Source organism: Globicephala melas, chromosome 14 (genome assembly GCF_963455315.2).
Source record: "Globicephala melas chromosome 14, mGloMel1.2, whole genome shotgun sequence".
Classification (NCBI taxonomy): domain Eukaryota; kingdom Metazoa; phylum Chordata; class Mammalia; order Artiodactyla; family Delphinidae; genus Globicephala; species Globicephala melas.
Genome location: NC_083327.1, coordinates 57,127,104 through 57,147,124, shown reverse-complemented (window position 1 = coordinate 57,147,124; position 20,021 = coordinate 57,127,104).

Below are 20,021 nucleotides of genomic sequence, written 5' to 3'. Positions count from 1 at the left end.
AAAAAAGAGTAAAACTTTCTTAGGATATTCAAGTGTCAAAAAAGATTCAACTGCCTTGTTTAAAAACTAACATTAAGAAGTCAGTAAAGGTAACATACCTGTGTTATTACTTTGTGGATTTATAAATATCCTTAGGTAAAGTTTATGTATAAATATATAGTAACCTTGTAGGTTTATTTCATTTCATCTCATACGGATACTATCTTAGCTTTCTTGAAATATGTTTTAATAATACAACAATATACAACGTTGTAAAAAACCTTTTATTCAATTCTGGATCTTAGTTGTTTAGAACAAAAGTTTTACAGGACGGAGATCTGTATAGTCTATGGCATAAAAAAAATCTGTTTACTTTGTGGATCTAGAAAAAATAAGGATATAATATTGAACTGTCTACATAAAATGCAGAGCAAATTTTCATCTAAAGGGTACATTTCACTTATTGTTCAGCTACCAAATCAGTGTAAGAAATAATTGATGTCGTGCGTGTCAGAGTTTCCAGGCATTGCACAAGGGCTCATCTTTGATTTTCACTCACAAAAGAGACAATGTGAGTAGATATTACAAAGAAATCACTGATAGGAGAGGTTGACAAAGAATATGGGATTAAAGAATTTATTAATGAAGGGATAATTTTTAGAGCTTCTTCTTCATTTCTAACTATACAGTAGAAAAAACCCTTCAAAATGTGAGTCATATGCTATTTTCAATACAAGTGCTCCTTTGCAGTTGGTAGCTCAGTAGCTTTGGCTAGGATACAAGGCGTGTCCGGCATTATTAATGGTTATTCTATCAGATAATAAGTGTACCCCATTGTTTCGCACTGTGCCTAACACAGAACAGACACTCAAGAAATGTTTCTTAAATGAATAAACAAATAAATCCTTTCCCTTCCTTCCTGCTAACTCCCTCCAACTCTACCTCAACCCTCCATCTGAGAATGCCAGCAGGCAGCCAGCAAAGGACCAGGAGACTCACTCAGCCCAGTGCCTTGAGCCCTTTCTAGTTGTGTTGAGATTTGCTTAAGGGGTTTTAAACCAGATAAATTCTAGAAATTTATAATAAGTTACGGTGGTTTTGTTCAATCACTTGATGTTCAGTAGAGCAAAGAGGTACTGAAACATCTGGATCACTTCTACTCAACATCTGTGGATAAGCTACAGTCACTGCTGCCTTTGTGCCCTTAAGTTCTTCTCAGAAGTTTTATTTTCTACCTTTGTTCACCCCTCTGCCTCATCCTGTGACTGTACCATAGTCTCCCACATGAGGTCATGCCAGACAGAGATTGTCACAATGGGAGGCTCATTGCATTTGAGGGGAATGGCTACAACACAACCTCTCTGATTCAGGTCAATACTTACCTATCCCCCTTTGCTAGCTGGCCAGAGCACGTAGCTAAAGTGACAGAAAAAAATGCACTGACTTCTTAGCCTAGCTAGGAAGCTGAAGAGCAGGAACCTTTACCCACATTGTTCCTGTGCTCGCTGTGGTCACCATGTGCAATGTGTTCTCTGTGAAGAATGTAGCTATTTTCCAGTCTTTGCCTCTATCTTACCCACCACAGTGCCTTTGATGCCAGGTTATAATTACTGAGCTTCTTCACACAGTCTTTCACCACGCTGTCCTATGCTTTCCACCCTTTCATCACTTTTAACCCTAGAGTCCTCATATCCTGTTGAACCGTGGGCCTCTAAAGAGATCACAGTTTGAGACCATTAACCATCTGAAGACATTTATTTAGCATTTAAAATGTGCAGGGTATAATATCGGGTGTGGTGAGAGAGATCCCAATCTCCAGAAATCTTTCAGTCTCAGAGGAGAGAAGAACCAACAAAAGTCACAATCTAACAGATGGTCTCTCTGTTGGCCTCCTGCTCTCTGGCTTCAAACCTCGCCTGTGCCTTTCTTATCTTCCAGAACCTTTTTTTTTTCTTTAAACTATTCACCTATGTTCCTTGTTTCATCGCCAAATTTTCTTAAGGAGAGACAGTATGATATCAGGCTTGACAGTACAGATGTTGGATTTAGGCAGCATTAGGTTTAGATCTTGTGTAATCATAAACTGTCCTTTGTATTTCAAAGACCTGCACCATACCAAGACTTAAAATCTACGGATTACTTTATGGATAGAGGAGGGGATCAGCTCTTTTGTATTCAAAGGATTAAAAAAGAGAGTCTGAAGGACCTGAGGGAAGAGTGGGGTGCTTGGTTCAAGTTCTTTGCTCCCTTTGGCTTGTGGGTGAAGATGTGTGTACTCTGGAGAAGGGAGCAGACATGGTGGGCATCCTGAGCTGGGGCCAGGGCAGAGTGGATTTACTGTGGCTTCATCTGCCTCTGTGTTTCCAGTGCCTACTCTCAAACTCCAGGGATCTTACCTGTACCCTAACCACTCCACACAACCGATTCTTGCCATGAGCCGTTGTCCTGTCCTAAGTCGAAGTGTGTGCGCTCTTCATAGTTTGGTCTTCCTCTCTCCACTCTTCTCTTACCATATTATCTTCCTTAGAAATCCCTTTTACTCTTAGGTAGTGGGGCCAGACTTGTAATGTTCAATGCGTGACTGACACAAAGTGAAACCACCCAAATTGTCCTTAGTCAAGAAAGTGATAAATGAAGGCACGAAGGGTAGAATCAACATTAAACAATGGTTCTCAACCGAGAGTGTATATTAGAATTACTTGGGAAACTTTTGCTGAATACACAGGCCACCTCGTGATCAGACCCCCCAGGAAAGTGATCTAGGCATGCGTATTTTCACAAAGCTTCCCAAGAAATTCAGAAGCATGCTTCTGGTTAGAACTGCTGGTCTAAGAGAATTTAAGCTGCTATTTAATCTACTTTTATCCCTTATTTTAAGTACCCTGAATTAAAGTTTATGCCCAGTGAACTAAAGAAATACTTTTGGATGACCAATCAGGATTGTAAAGTGGCTGAAACGAAGGGTGATAGAAATAACTGAAAGGGCTTAATATGGGGAGGAAAAGGATTAGAAAGACAAAGCTTTGTTTTTGTCACAAAAATCAGACTGCATGAATTGTGCAGGAGGAATAAAAAGGTTTACAAGAAGTGTAAAGGTATTGTCAACCAAACGTCAATGTCAAATGAACTAGTCTTAAAGAAGTACACTTTTAAGGGTCAGTGTTTTATATAACAACTTTGAGAGCCAGCTGTTTGTTTTGAATTTTAATCAGGAGCAGACTGCTTGCGTTTTAGGTCACGGCACACTTAACTCATTCTAGAATCTGCCTGTATAGGTGCTTCTTGCCAGATCTCATCTACATATGAATATAATACAAAGCAGCTAGAAAAGTATGTGATATCTTCAAATACTTGCAGTCTGCACGGTATATGAAATACACCTTAGACTGCCAAGTAGGATAAGTAAATGGTTATTACAGGAAGATTTCTGACTCAACATAGCTAGCAGTTAGAGCTGTCCAAGCCCAGAATGAACTTACGCCCGAGGCTTTTAGTTGGGTGGCAGTGAGGGTATAAAAGCTATGGCTGTAAGAAGACTCACGGGGGTGGGTGAGAGTACGGAATGTTGCATCGTTTGGACTCCAGCATGGAGTCTGGATCGCGGGTCGGAGCAGGAGATGTGGTTGCTCTACCTGAGTGCCTTCTTTCAGAACGGTCCTTTTACAGATTTTAAGAGGCCAAAGGTCTTTTCTATAAGCTTTCTGTTGGTAAAACCAGTCTACGTCCTGACCTCCAATGAACCTTATAATTGTGAGAACCTACAATTCCTAGATCCTGAACCTTGAGTACCAACTCCCGTCTCTTGCTCGGCACTCTCTCTCTCTCTCTCTCTCTCTCTCTCTCTCTCTCTCTCTCTCTGTCTCTCTCTCATCTCCAAATGCCCAAGTCTGTATTTTCCCTGTTTATATGTCACAGATATAGACATGTAGATTTCAAATGACATATGTAGATTTCAACGTCACTTTTATTCACCAACATAAGAGCAAAAGCTTGCTTTCCCGTAAGTGTGTAAATTGAGTGGAATGGAAAGCCTTTACCAACATCAGGAAAGATTATTTATTGTTTCCTCTCAATCTACAAGGCCTCTGAGTCTGTCAGAGTGGGAGATTAACCCATCAGCAAGGAATTACTGTTAGCAAAGCTGTCTTACTTGTCACACAAATCCCTGATCTCTGCAGGGTTTGATAATTTATTTTGGAGTTGACGAGCATGTTTTCTGGTAGAGGTTGATCTCTGTTTACAATTAAATACATTTCTGATGATCAAGGTGTAAAACAAAGATCTGTAAGTACTCAGTATTTTCCTTCTCATTCTCAAAGAAGTATTTCCCCACAAGAAATAAAAGGATCTATTGTGCAGAGAAATTCACTTTGAAGGCTCCAAGCATCAGCTCAAGAAGCATTCCATCCTTGCCAATATTCATTATATTTAATTCTCCATAGACCCTGAATGCAAGGCTAGTAGAAGGAACACATGAGAATCAGGAACACTGAGCTCAAATCGTAGCTTACCTTTTTTTTTTTTTTTAAATTGCATGACTTTAGTTAACTGCTCAGCTTCCTCAGCTTAAACACCTACTCAGTAGTACTGCTGTGAGGATTAAATGAAATAAAGTGTGTAAAGCCCTTAGATAGGTGTTTGGTAGTTGAAATATCGTCTGCTTTCTTTTGTCCCTCCTTTATTGCATGGTCGACTCCATGATGGGTTATTATTTCAGGTATTGAGGTCTGGAGAATCATATAGACATAATTCCTAGATGACTTAGGCAAAGTCTGCAGTATCTGATTTATATGTGTTATAGAGCCCTTCAAACAATTCACTGCACTGTGGTTTGGAGACACTGCTGACTGATAATATTCCAGGACCTCAAACCTGATTAAAACAAACTATACAGACGTGTGTGGTACTTCCCAAGCTACCATGGATGTTCCTTGACTACTAACATGACAGTGTGTTCGAAGACATTGTGTTCAAAACCTAGCTCCTGATACATCAGCCACATCCCTGTCACACTTTAATCCCAAAGGCAAATCCAAACCTGTGTAAGGGAATAGGTACAAATGTAGTTCCTCCCTTTAAAAGTAGTTTGGTTCTTCCCATTCCTTTTATTGCTACCAAATTTTTTCATTTAATTAATTTTCTAAATTTACTTTAAAACGTAGTGCCCAAGTCAGAAATGCTGCAGAGCAAAGAGAGTCAAATAGCCCTATAAAGTTTGTTAAATCAAACCCAGCAGCCCTTCAATCTCAGTTTCCATTTCCTGCTCCTCAGAGACAGACTCTTTCACTTCTTTTCATTGATTAATTCGGCATTTATTTCCAAATCTTTACATTAAAAATAGGATCTAAAAGATTTTAGGAATAATGTATTACTACTTTCTATGGAAGATAAGACTTTTCTTCCTCCTAACACATAAATCTCTTCACCTGCCAGTACGGATATACAGAATTAGATTATATTCATATTCAGTGTTTTCATTATTGTGAACACATAGATGATGTTGACAGTTGACCCATATGCCATACTAGGATTATTCCTTCGTTGTGAACTTTCTTTGGCTTGTTTTTTCACTCTTTTTAGACTCTCATTTTTCCAAACTGGTTCCCCCCTGCCCCACCACCGACCCATTTGTTTTGGCCACTATTTTCCTAATTTGAGGCCATCCTCCAAATCCACTCCTATTTAAGAGCAGGGCAGTAGAATGCTAGAGGGATATAGAGCTTGTTAACTCTGTGCTTCAGTGTAGAAGGTTCTGGTTGGGACATTCTTTTGGGAACTTGGATGTCTGTGTTCTTAAATATTTTTTTTCTTCAGATAACCAGATTACTGGAACAATTCTCCTGTAGTCTCAGGCCGAATGTATGTATACTCTTCTGCATGTAACTGTCACTTAATCCTCCTGTTTCCTTATAGCCTGGCTGCCTCAACTGAACCTGGTGCTCCCCAGACCAAAAACTTTATGTTTTTATCCTCTCCAGAGAAGAAATCTTCAGGCCTCTGTTGGGTGCAGAAGAGAAGTTAGCCTCCCTACAGATATTTAGGGTGCAAAATAGGCTGAACATTTAAACATGCTTATTTTTTGTATATAATGGTGTTTTAATAAATTTTAAATTTTATATTATAAAAATTATATAAATTTTAATTAAAAAGTGGTTTTAATTTCCCATTATATTTAAAAGTATTAATTCTTCTTTAAATATGTGTATCTTATTCATATTATTTTTTCAACTTGTAAAAATTTCTATTTCCTATAATCCTATAATGTTTGGAAGAAAACATCTTGGCTTCCTTTTTTTTTTGCGGTACGCGGGCCTCTCACTGTTGTGGCCTCTCCCGTTGCAGAGCACAGGCTGCGGACGCACAGGCTCCGCAGCCACGGCTCACGGGCCCAGCCGCTCCGCGGCATGTGGGATCTTCCTGGACCGGGGCACGAACCCGTGTACCCTACATCGGCAGGCGGTTGGCTTCCTTTTGAGGCTAAATGAACCAAACCACAGTAAAATTGTAGATTACACAATATACATTAATTAAAGAGCATGGAAGCTACTGTTTTCCTATTTATTAGCATCTTGCGTTATTTCTATCTTAATGACATAATGAAGCCTGATATACATTAAGGTTAACTTTAGAGACAGTCGGAGTTTATTTTGACTTGATTTCTTTGTTTTAATTTAATTTTTATTTTATATTGGAGTATAGTTGATTTACAATGTTGTGTTAGTTTCAGGGGTACAGCAAAGTGATTCAGTTATACATATATCTAGTCTTTTTCAGATTCTTTCCCCATGTAGATTATTAGAGTATTGAGTAGAGTTCCCTGTGCTATACAGTAGGTCCTTGTTGATTATCTATTTCATATACAGTAGTGTGTATATGTTAATCCCAACTTCCTAATTTTATCCCTTCCCACACCTTTCCCCTTTGGTAACCCTAAGTTTGTTTTCTACGTCTGTGAATCTATTTCTGTTTTGTAAATAAGTTCATTTGTATCATTTTTTAGATTCCATGTATAAATAATATCATATGATATTTGTCTTTTTCTGTCTGACTTATTTCACTTAGTATGATAATCTCTAGGTTCATCCATGTCACTGCAAATGACATTATTTTATTCTTTTTTATGGCCAAGTAATATTCCATAGTCTATATGTGCCACATCTTCTTTATCCATTCATCTGTCAATGGACATTTAGGAAATGTCCATTGTTTACAATAGCCAAGACAAGGAACTCCATGTCTTGGCTCTTGTAAACAGTGTTGCAATGAACATTGGGGTGCATGTATCTTTTCGAATTATGGTTTTCTCTGGATATATGCCCAGGGGTGGGATTGCTGGATCATATGATAGCTCTATTTTAGTTTTCTAAGGAACCTCCATACTTTTCTCCACAGTGCCTGTACTAATTTACATTCCCACCGACAGTGTAGGAGGGTTCCCTTTTCCCATACCCTCTCCAGCATTTATTATTTATAGACTTTTTGATGATGACCGTTCTGACTGGTGTGAGGTGATATCATTGTAGTTTTGATTTGTATTTCTCTAATAATTAGCAATGTTGAGCATCTTTTCATGTGCCTTTTGGGCATCTGTACTGACTTGATTTCTTTTTAAAATGTTTTCTCAGTTTCACTGCAAGATAAATAATTTATTCAAAGTACAACATACTATATATATTTGAAGTAGGGCTTTACACCTTTTATCATGTACTCTTTCTTGAATGGTAATGTTTTGAAACATTTACTTATGTATGATTCTACTGAAGCATTATGGAGTACCTTCATTGTATGTAGGAACTGTTTATATTTTCAAACATAGAACTATAATTCATAATATACATATCTTTTAAAGACGTGTTTTTGAATGCTTGTACTCATAACTGCTCTCTTAGCTGATAAAATCTTCATTCTATTTTTTTTAACATCTTTATTGGAGTATAATTGCTTTACAATGGTGTGTTAGTTTCTGCTTTATAACAAAGTGAATCAGTTAGACATATAAATATGTTCCCATATCTCTTCCCTCTTGCGTCTCCCTCCCTCCCACCCTCCCTGTCCCACCCCTCTAGGTGGTCACAAAGCACCGAGCTGATCTCCCTGTGCTATGCGGCTGCTTCCCACTAGCTATCTACCTTACGTTTGGTAGTGTATATATGTCCATGCCACTCTCTCACTTTGTCACAGCTTACCTTTCCCCCTCCCCATATCCTCAAGTCCATGCTCTAGTCGGTCTGTGTCTTTATTCCTGTCTTACCCCTAGGTTCTTCATGACATTTTTTTTTCTTCTTAGATTCCATATATCTGTGTTAGCATATGGTATTTGTTTTTCTCCTTCTGACTTACTTCACTCTGTATGACAGTCTCTAGGTCTATCCACCTCACTACAAATAACTCAATTTCATTTCTTTTTATGACTGAGTAATATTCCATTGTATATATGTGCCACATCTTTATCCATTCATCTGTTGATGGACAGTTAGGTTGTTTCCATCTCCTGGCTATTGTAAATAGAGCTGCAATGAGCATTGTGGTACATGACTTTTTTTTTTTTTTTTTTAACATCTTTATTGGGGTATAATTGCTTTACAATGGTGTGTTAGTTTCTGCTTTATAACAAAGTGAATCAGTTATACATATACATATGTTCCCATATCTCTTCCCTCTTGCGTCTCCCACCCTCCCACCCTCCCTATCCCACCCCTCCAGGCTGTCACAAAGCACCGAGCCAATATCCCTGTGCCATGCGGCTGCTTCCCACTAGCTATCTACCTTACTACGTTTGTTAGTGTGTATATGTCCATGACTCTCTCTCGCCCCGTCACAGCTCACCCCTCCCCCTCCCCATAACCTCAAGTCCGTTCTCTAGGAGGTCTGCGTCTTTATTCCTGCCTTACCCCTAGGTTCTTCATGACATTTTTTTTCCTTAAATTCCATATATATGTGTTAGCATACGGTATTTGTCTTTTTCTTTCTGACTTACTTCACTCTGTATGACAGACTCTAGGTCTATCCACCTCATTACAAATAGCTCAATTTCGTTTCTTTTTATGGCCGAGTAATATTCCATTGTATATATATGCCACATCTTCTTTATCCATTCATCCGATGATGGGCACTTAGGTTGTTTCCATCTCCGGGCTATTGCAAATAGAGCTGCAATGAACATTTTGGTACATGACTCTTTTTGAATTTCGGTTTTCTCAGGGTATATGCCCTGTAGTGGGATTGCTGGATCATATGGTAGTTCTATTTGTAGTTTTTTAAGGAACCTCCATACTGTTCTCCATAGTGCATTTTCAGTCACCTAAGTATAACCTGAAAACTCCTAAACTTTTGTAAATCATGAAAAGGATTATATTTCGCAGTTAAGAATTTCTACCAAAGATAATTTAATATTGGGTTTGATGGTTCTCAAAATAGAGAAAATTGTATTAATGTATTCACTCCATGCTCTGTTCTCTCTGTATTCTCCTCCAAACTCACATAACCACAGTAGAGATGCCTAAATCCAATTCTTATGTGCTTTCACTCAGCCCACACTAGCAGATAATATTTAAGTCATAATGGCATTGGTATGTATTTTATACCAATTAAATAATTAAATGAGCAAATTAAATGAGAAAATCCAATCTATCTTTGTTGATGGGTTCTAAGGCCGATAACTATTTCATTATCATGTCACACAAGTTGTTTGTCTAGTTTTTACTGGGAGAATGTACAAAAAAGAATGAGCAAAGCAAACATAATCAAATCAAAATTCTACTCATGCTCCCTTTAAGGGTTTGCTTTGGAATACACATGTTTTACAAAAATGTTGATTACTTTAGCTGCAAAACTGTTTTATCTTTCAGCGGTAACTTAATGATAACAAACTTCTGCTTCCTGTTAGAGAATCAATAACGCTGGTTAATTATTCTGTGCAGAGCACTTTTCTGTAGTCTCTCTAAACTCTAAAATCTTAAGTATAAGGAAACCTAAATGTAAACACCAACATAATTGGAAAAGAAGTTGGGAAGCATGACAGTAGGGACTTTGCTAGTTTCAGAAGAGGGTAAATTCCTTACATGCTTATAGAGAGGAGTTGAGATGAGGCTTGGATGTAGTTTTTTAATGAAGAGAAGGGGAAAAAAATAGGGAGTAGGTGAAGAAGGTGTTCTCAGAGGGATGCTTGAGCAGAACCTGTTTTTGGAGTTGGTTTAGCTAAAGATGAGTCATTAAATGACAACTTTTAATAATTGTCCTCGATAACTGTTTTGGGGGGAATGAGTTAATGAATGACTCATGCATCCAAGACACAAGCTGAGGTCTCTGTAAGGTTTGATTATTAGGAGTCATGGGATCCAAGCCAGTCTTGAAGGAACTCCTACCCTGTGACTTGCTGGCTGAGAAAGGCCGTGAAGGCTGGAAGGCTGACCACAGACTTCCTGAGGGCTGTGGGAGAGTAAATGCCAAGGGTCAAGGAGACAGAGGATGTCTGGGAAAAAAACATTTTCTCCTCCACTCACAGAATACTTCTGCACTCTTAGTACTTCACTTCTGGCCACCAAATGTTTGGGTTTTCCATACCAGGCAGTTCTGGCATTAACTGCCTGCAGTTAGCACAGACCCCCAGATTAAGGGCTCAGTCCCACAAGATTGCCCCCCACTTCAGATGCCAGTCATAAATAGTGAGTCCCCAGGTTACCCACAACTTCTGTGTGACTCAGCTGCAAATTAGAGGTTCCCACAACTCTCTGGGTTCCGTCATTTACTACATACGACAGCTCACAGAACTCAGGCAAACATTTACCTTACTGGTTTTTTATGTAACAAAGAAGATGATAAAGGATACAGAGGAACAGCCCGATGAAGGGGTACATAGAGCAAGGTCTGGAAGGGCCCCAAGCACCGGGGCTTCTGTCCCTGTGGAGCTGGGGTGCACCAATCTCCAGGCACATAGATGAGTTCACCAACCCGGAAACTCCCCCAATCCTATACTTTTGGGGTTTTTACGCAGGCTTTATCACAGACATAATCAATTATTAATTCTACTTCCAGTCCCTTCCCTCTCTGGATGAGGCTGAAAGTTCCAAGCTTCTAATCATGGCTTGGTCTTTCTGATGACAAACCCCCAACCAGGAGCCCACCAAGAATCAACTCATTAGAACAAAAGATGCTCCTGTCGCCTAGGAAATTCCAAGGGACTTAGGAGCTCTGTCTCAGACACTCCTATCACTCAAGAAATACTAAGGTTTTGGAAGCTCTGAATCAGGAATTGGGGTCAAAGATCAAGTACTAACAAGAACCAGCATCAGAGAACAATTTATATTTCTTATTATTACACAGACTGCTTATGGACGTAAACGTCATGCTTGTAAGGCATTAGTGTGCTACTGCAATACTTTATGACTGTTTTTCAGCTGATAAGAAAATGAACCATTTAACATTTTTTGATGACAAAAACTGAAGCCTCAATCAAGAGAGACTAAACTTGACTTTCAGGTGTTTTGAGGTTCATCATTTTACATTTTTAAAAAGTGACACACGGATTTTACATTAATGCCACTTCCTGCACTAATAGAACCACGTCAATCCGATCATTGCTTTCTGAATAATACATATTAACAGCACAAAACAAAGTATGCCACGGTCTGCACTCGGCAACAAAAAATAGAAAAATGTCTTCATGTGAATTGTTAAAACCATTGTGTAGGAGTAGAAAAACAGACCAATAAATTATTTTCAGAAACAGCCCAATCCATAAATATGTTCAGGAGAAACAGAGGAAGCTGTTTGTTCCACACCTTCAAATTTTCAGATTAAGAAAAATATTAGCTGTTGAACTGTGTTAGAAAATCGTCTAAGGTAAATTGCAGTCAGATACATAAATTGGAATCTAAGCCCTAAGGCAGGGCCAAATGCAAACTTGTCATCAAGATAGGAAATAAAACTCACTGTTTACAAAACCAAAATAATATGTGACCCCCATCTATGACCTTGCTGATATTTAGACACATCTGTTGATTATGATAGCAGTTAATTAGATCAGATATTAATTCATAAATATTAATTTCACACTTATGCATGCAATACCTCCCTTTCCATTTTTTCTTTTTACTTCTAAAATGAGATGGAAAGCACATAAAGAGATCAGAAATACTTATTAATTTTTAAGTCTTTGAGATTGTCACTCCCTTTAATAAAAATACAAAGCTCACTTAAAGTTATATGGCAGCCAATGGTAAAGCAAAATGAAAAGGGAAATTCTCACCTTTCTCCTATCATTCAAACCATGTGCCTTAATAAAAGGGGCTAGGTTTTAATGCCTATAAAGTTTATGATAAAGACGGCATATTAGAAATACGCACATGGGAATATAGTTAAAAGAAAGATGAGGAAAGAGTGAGTTTATATGCAGGGTGTTTTCATTTTCTCTCCCTGTCAAGCTTTGTGGCGAAGTGATGAGATTCACAGGAAGACCAGGCTAGTTCTGTGCATCCCAGATTCCCTGAAGGTTGAGGATGCTTCAGATTAAACAAATAAACAACCCCAATCTCCAGGAAGGGTGCCAGATATAGAAGAGAAAAATTACAAAGATGGTTAATGGGTTTGGGGAGCAGAGAGACAGGTAGACAAAGATGGAGAAAAGTGCTGACTTGCTTATGTGACCTTTACCCCAATCATGGACAAATATTAACCTGCTGCTTTCAGTTCATTTTTGCTTACCCTCCCAGGGGCAAAGTGAAGCCATATGTATATGACCTTGATGCCCTACTGAGACGGGAAGCAGGGAACATGTTTCACCCTGGCTGCTGCAGTCATGTGATAAAAATTCACGGGTTGGGGAAGACAGTTATGACTGAAAGGGTTTCCCAGTGAAGGAGATAAAACTTCCAGGCAACACCTGATGCTTTAAGACAGGAGGGTCTTCAAAATGTTCCACATCAATAATGGAAGAGATTTTCCTAAAACTGTTGGTAGATGCACTCACAGTACAGGTGGTAGATTTGTAGAACAGAAATGAAAACAGCCCAAGTCAAAAAATGTGGTTGAAGATGTTTGTATAATCAAGTCACAAAATTCCTGAAATTTAAGGACTATACTTTGTGATTGCAGAGGGGGAGGTTGAGAATACTCTGAAATTATTTTATCCTTGCAGCTAGATTGGACTAAACCAGAAGACCGTGCTTGGTGTGTATGTACCCTGGCCCCTCACGGGCTAACTCTTGCTTGCCTCTCCAGCCTTTTCACAGTCTTTTTGGATTCCTAAACTACAAGCCTACAAAACTGTACCCAGTTCTCTGCCACATGCTACTCCCTCTTCTTGGAAAGTCAATCCCTGTACTTTACTAGTGCCTCAATTTTCATGCCCCAGTTTGAAAATAATCTCCTCCAGGAAGCCCTATACAGGTACGCTAAGGAAGATTTTGTTCCCTTGGAATCATCTATTTACTTGTTAATCTCCCCAACTAGACTATAAATTCATCCATTCATCCATTCACTGGACAAAGATTTAACTTTCTATGCACGTCAGTAACAGGCCCTGGTGGACAACTGGGAAGCAGATGGAAATGGTCCCTGCTCTCACAGTCTTCCAGTACAGGCAGAGGTTCCAGAATCTTCGATCTTCTCAGCACCTCTGCCTAATCTAGACTGTTCACTGAGTTGCCAGATGTGTCATGGAGAGATTCAAAAAGACTAAGATCTGTGTGTGGAATTTTACCACTTTGGTAATACAAAAAGCCATATCTAATATTTGTCAGTCATTGTTCAGGGTATCAGTTAGGAATGGGTTTGGCTGCATATAACTGAAAACCCATTTTACAAATAAGCGTTTGGTGCTTTTTTCCATACCAAGAAGTGTGAAAGTAGGCAGACCATCATCTCCACAATGCCATCAGGGATTCGGACTCTGATTTCAGGCACCCCTAACATGTGGCTTTTATTTTCAAGATTGTTGCCTCATGGTGGCAAGGTGGCTCTTCCCACCTTCAGCATCATGCTGCATTCTAGGCAGAAGAAGAAGAAGGGCAAAGGGCAAAAGGTACAGGCTAAGTGAGTCTCCCTTTCAGATTTCCCTTAAGTCACACCCAGCAAGTTCCACTTACATCTCGTTGGCCATAAAGGCCAAGACGATAGCATAGCTAAAACGCAGGCTGAAAAAAAAATATTTTAAACTCGTCATACATTTTCACCATGAACAAAATTGAATTTCTGTTTGTAAAAGAGGAGAAAATGGATATTGAGTAGATAGCCGGTAATGTCTGTGGTAGAGAGAAATCATTATTCTAAGTCATTTTATTCATTTGTTTGCACAGATTTCACAGACAATTACTAACTCTGGATTGACTGAAGTTCTAACGATGTTATTTCCTATATTTATTGTTTGTAACTCCAATTGTATTTACTCGTGGTGAAACTGTACATGGATTAGGAGTGCTCATTTGTTCCCAATGTGTTCCAACCAGTACAGATTAGGATCAGAATCATATTGCATGGAGGTAAACGCAAAAATCCTGGAGGAGTTTTAATTCTCCTGACAGTTGTGGGAAGCCTTATCCTGTTTGGCACAAAGCCAAACATCTTATAACAACTGAATGTCTGAAAAGATAAATGAAACAATGAGTGGAATTAACACTATGGACTGAATTCTAACCCACAAGAAAGAATTAGACAAGTGGTGTAGTGTAAAGAGTCCCGGCTTTAAAATCAGGTGGCCCAAGTTTGAATTCCTAGCTTTTATTCATGTTGGCTGTTCAACTTCGGGCTGTCTACGCAATCTTTCCAAGCCTGAATTTTCTCATCTAGGAACTGGGATAATAAGACTACTTCACGGGGTTATTGGAACAATTAAATAAGAGAATAATGTGTGTTAAAGTCCTAATACATAGCCAGAGTTTACTTTTTTTTTTAACTATAAAAGGCATATTTGTGTTTTGAAATTGAAGCAATTGGAATATTTAGGGATAAATGATCCTTTTAGGGTTAATAAACCTTAAGGAAGGGAATTCTAGGTATAGACATGCTTCAGAAAATACAAATTTGCATTCTGGGCATAAAAATGATGGCATTTCTGATTTTGGAATATAGATTTTAAAATTTGCTAAGACAAAATAGATATGAATTTATAGTCAGAGATTTTAAAAGGGAAGATGATTTGAGGAGATAGGTAGGCAATAATAAATAATACTTAGACCACATCATTCCTGTGATGAGAAAGAAACAAATAACATTCAGAGAGCATCCCAATCAGTAGCCACAGAATTTTAAAAATATACCCAGAAGGTGGTAAAAGAGGGGCCCATAAGTTAAGATGCTGTGCAGCTCTAGAATAGCTGGCCTGGCCAGCCAATCAGAGCCTCTGTGAAGTTCTCTATACCTCTCTCAATCCTGTACTTCAGAAAGGTTTTTTAGCAAATCAAAACAAGTCAGGAGGCCATTCAGGATGGTTAGGGATTTGGCACACTTATATACCAAATGGTTAATGAAGGTGGTGACATTTGATCTGGAAGAAAAGATATCCCTGGAGACTCAGTGTCTGTCTTCAAAGGCTCAGAGGCTGATGTGTGGTTCAGCCTTCAGACTGGAGGTAGCAAGATGGTGGTGTACAGAGATATGATGTTTGGCCAACTCATTGTTGGCCCAAATAAATTTTTTAAATGTTTTGAATTAGCCACTGACTCTTGAAATCATAAGATTTCACTTGAAAATCTTGCTCTCTGACCTCTTGAAGAATTAGAAATTCTATCTCATTTATATCAGCAAACAGCTGGAGAGGAGTAGCAGTTACCCTTTGTACAGGGCATGTGTCTTCCATTTCACCAATCACTGTTATTCTCCCTTACAAACTGAGGGAAACATCAGTTTATAGCCATCTTTCAGCATTTTTTAGCCATACTTTTTCTAATAGGATAATTATATTTTTCACATCTCTATCAAATTTTTTCTTACTCTCCAAAAGTATCACTCACTGTCATTCAAGATTGTAGCCCATGGTTTAGATTTATTCTGTATTGTGTTGGGTGTAGAATTAGAGTTCGTGAGAAGATTTTAGCCCAGTTAAAGAGTTTTCTAGCAGAGTTGTATGAAGAAGCGTGAACAGTGCTTTCAGAATGTGGCCATTGATGGCAAGTTCCCTGTAACTATAAATATTTCAGAAAAGGCTGAATGTCACGAAGTAGAAACAGCCTAAATGTTCACCTATGGACGGATAAAGAAAATGTAGAATATACATATTCTGCCTTAAAAAAAAGGAAGGCAATGTATCCCTGGATGAAACTTGAGGACATTATGGTAAGTGAAATAAGCCAGTTACGGAAGGACAAATACTTCATGATTCCACTTAAAGGATGTGTCTAAAAGAGTCAAACACGTAGAAGCAGAGAGTAGGTCGGTGGTTGCCAAGGGCAGTGGGTGGTGGGGAGCTGTTATTCGATGGGTATAAAATTTCAGTCATGCAAGATGAATAAGTTCTAGAGACCTGCTGTACAACATTGTGTCTATGGTTAACAACACTACGGAACACATAAAAATTTGTTAACAGGGTAGATCTCATGTTAAGTGTTCTTACAACAATTTTTTTTAAAAAAGGAGAAGTCTGAATGTTGACCATCATTGATGCTGTGTGAGAAATTCTTGTATGTCTTAGGATAGTTCATCATTGTTGGGCTATAGCTCAGAGACATAAACATAACTCCCACCCATCTGCCACTACTTTTTGACCAATATAGAAAAAAAAATCACTTAAAAAAACTGTAACTGAAGCTGAATCCTGTACTGTTAGAATGTTGGGCTGAACTGCTGAGAAGATAGAAGATAATGGTAGTGCAGAGTAAGGTTCATCCTGCTACAAGGACAAGACAAGAGAAAAGCATATATTAAAAATGTTTAAAAATTGCATGTTTCCAGGGAGATAAGAAAACTTTGCCTTTGGGTCTCCAAGAAGGTATGGTCAGGGCAGTAAACAGTTCTACTCAAGTGGAAATATAGCGCTGAAGGGCAACCAAGCATAAGCATGGATGTTATAGATTCCATGAAGCCCTGTTATGTGAGATAGTGACTCCAACTGCAATTATTGCTAATTTGTTTGTTACTCTTTTCAGTCTTCTAATCTCTTTAAACTCCCTACCACAAGGTTCAGAATTTGTAAGTGTGCTGCAAACATGAAGCAGTTGAGGGCTGGACTCAAAGACTGCACTGGGCAGCCTGTGCTTTTGTCCAGCTCTGAGAGAGTAATAGACTCTTCATGGAGATTCTAGGCAAAAGAGAGCCTACTGTGAACTCATCTTGTTTTGTAAAGACAATAAAAAGTGTAGATACACACGGGACCATTTCTTTGGTGTTCAAAGATATGAGACTCGATGCGTTTTTTCATATTCAATACATTTGGGGCAATAGCAAAATATGATTCCAGTCTAGTCACATCTGTTAACGTTGCTACACACCATTTGTTGATTCAATCAAGGAAATAGAAGAAGACTTTCTACCTGTTTAGGCATAATGTTCTGGAGTCCATTATGGCTCCAAAACAGGTGCTACTCTGTGATGTGGGCCTCTACCCAATAACCTATATTACCCCTCTTAAATTAATCGAGATTAAGGCTAAAGATTAAGGAAAAACTTGAAAATAAATGCAAATAATGTGCAAAATTCAAATTTGAAAAGTCAATGGCAATAGATTTAATCTCAACAGAAGAGCAAACTGTCTTTCCTTTTTTCCTGCTGTTTAATTTAAGGGGGCTTTTTTTTTTTCATAGCAACAGAGTATTTCAAACCACTTTGTTGGGGATTTATGAGAATGTTTCTTCCCTGGGGCAACTCATTCTTCTCTTTGGAGACTCTTGCTCATTTGTGCATTAAGAAAAGAGTATAAAGTTTGTGGTGAAAGATTAGACAACTATTCTCAATTCATGGGTCCACAATGGCCATTGTCTCAAAATGTTTGTAAAAATATTGAGAATATCCTGTTCCTTTCTTCTCCAAATGCCAAAAGTTTATTCCATGTACATGGCAGAAAATATGAGTTTATCCTTGTTTTTATTATCTGATGAATTGATTTAAGTTAATGGAATACAGCAAACATTTTTTTAAGCACAGATGTTTTGCAATGTGTTACAACATAGTAAAATTATAAAATGTAATTGACATGCCTTTTTTTAACTGATATTTTTATTTAGATAATTGTGGAATCACATGCAGTTGTAAGGAATACAGAAACTATTCCAGTTTCCCCTAATGGAAATATTTAGCAAAAGTATAATATAAAATCACAACAGGGATATTGACATTGATAAATCCCACCTCTATTATTCAGTTTTCCCCAAACATGCTTGTACTATGATTAATTCATAGTAATTTTGAGTGAATCTCTTTGTATGATTTTCATAGTGGTTGCTCTGAAGATTACAATATAAATACAGGACTTATCACAGTCTCCTGAATTCAACATTTACTGCTTTGAATGAAGTATGGAAATATCACTTCCATTTAAGTTCCTTTACCTTCCCCACTTTTAAATATCATTGTCTTGGATGTCAGATGGTGTTATAATTTTTGTTTCAATCATCAAATATACTTTATAAAACTCATGAGAAAAAGATAGTTTATTGTATGTACCCGTATTTCTTTCCTCTCTGTGCTTTCTTCCTTCCTGATATTCCAACATTTCTTTTAAAAAAAAATCATTTTCTGTCTGTTTGAAGAATTCCCTTCATCAAAAATTTAAGGGTGTGTCTGTTAGAAACAAATTCCTTTACTTTTCCTCCATCTGAGAATGTTTTTCTTTTCTCTCATTCCTGAGGGACATCTTTACCAGGTTCAGAATTCATGGTTGACAGTTCTTTACTTTCAGCCCTTGATTAATACTGTGTCACTTTTTCCTGGCTTCCTTGGTTTCAGGCGAGGTATCCGCTATCACTTGAACTGGAGTTTCTCTAAAGGTAATGCATTGTTTCTCTCTGGATTTTTGTCTCAAATTTTTCTTTTTCTTTTTCATTTTCAAAGGTTTAATTATTATGTGTCTTGATATGAATTTCCTTGTGTTTATCCTGTTTGGGTTTCATTCAGCCTCTTGGCTGTATCTTTTGCCAAATTGGGGGAGTTTTCAGCCATTGTTTCTTCAAATATTCTTTCTGCCCCGCCCCCCTGTCACTCTCTTTCTGAGACTCCTATATTACTGTTGGATATTTTATTATCCCACAGGTCCCTGAAGCTTTGTGTTTTTGTTTTGTTTTGTTTTAAGCCTATTTCCTCTTTGTTTTTCTATTTTTCTGTCTTCAAGTTTGGGTTAATTCTATTGTTCTGTCTTCAAGTTCACTGATTCTAACCTCTGTCATCACCACTCTACTGAGCCTGTACAGCAAGTGGTTTTTTAAAAATTCTGTTACTGTATTTTTCAATTCTATAATTTCTACTTGATTCTCTTTTATAACATTTATTTCTTTGCTGAGATTTTTTTTTCTCATCTGTTGCAAGAGAATTTGTAAGTGATTGTTGAAACACTTTTATAATGGTTGCTTTAAAATCCTCGTCAGAGAATTCCAACATTTGATCCGTCTTGGTGTTACATTAGTTGATTACCTTTTCACACTGAAGTTGTGGTTTTCTTGGTTCTTGATATGACAGGAGATTTTCAATTGTATTCTAGGCATATTGTCTATTATGTAGCAGATTCTGGGTCCTATTCAATTCTCTTATTTTAGCAGCAGCATGCAGGTCTTGGCCTACTTTTGAGGGCTGTTCTTCCAATGGCAGTTTAATTTTTACTGATTTTGTGGTGTTATTTTGATCCGTTTGGTTTATCAGGTGCCACTGGGGCTCTCACAGGCCCCCGCTGGAGCTGCCTGAGGGGGATGGCAGGGGTTTCCCCAGGCTGGGCCACTCAGTGGGGTCTCTCAGTGGGGAAGGGCATGGTGGGATCCCCCTACTGTACCTCTTTCCTGCCCTGGTGTCTCTGAAGGGTGGGAGCAGGGGAAGTCACAGACATAGGGACTTCCTGGACCACGCTGCCAAGCTGTTGCTTCTGCTGGGCCCCTCATCTACCTGCACTGGTAGCTTTGGCCCAAGAA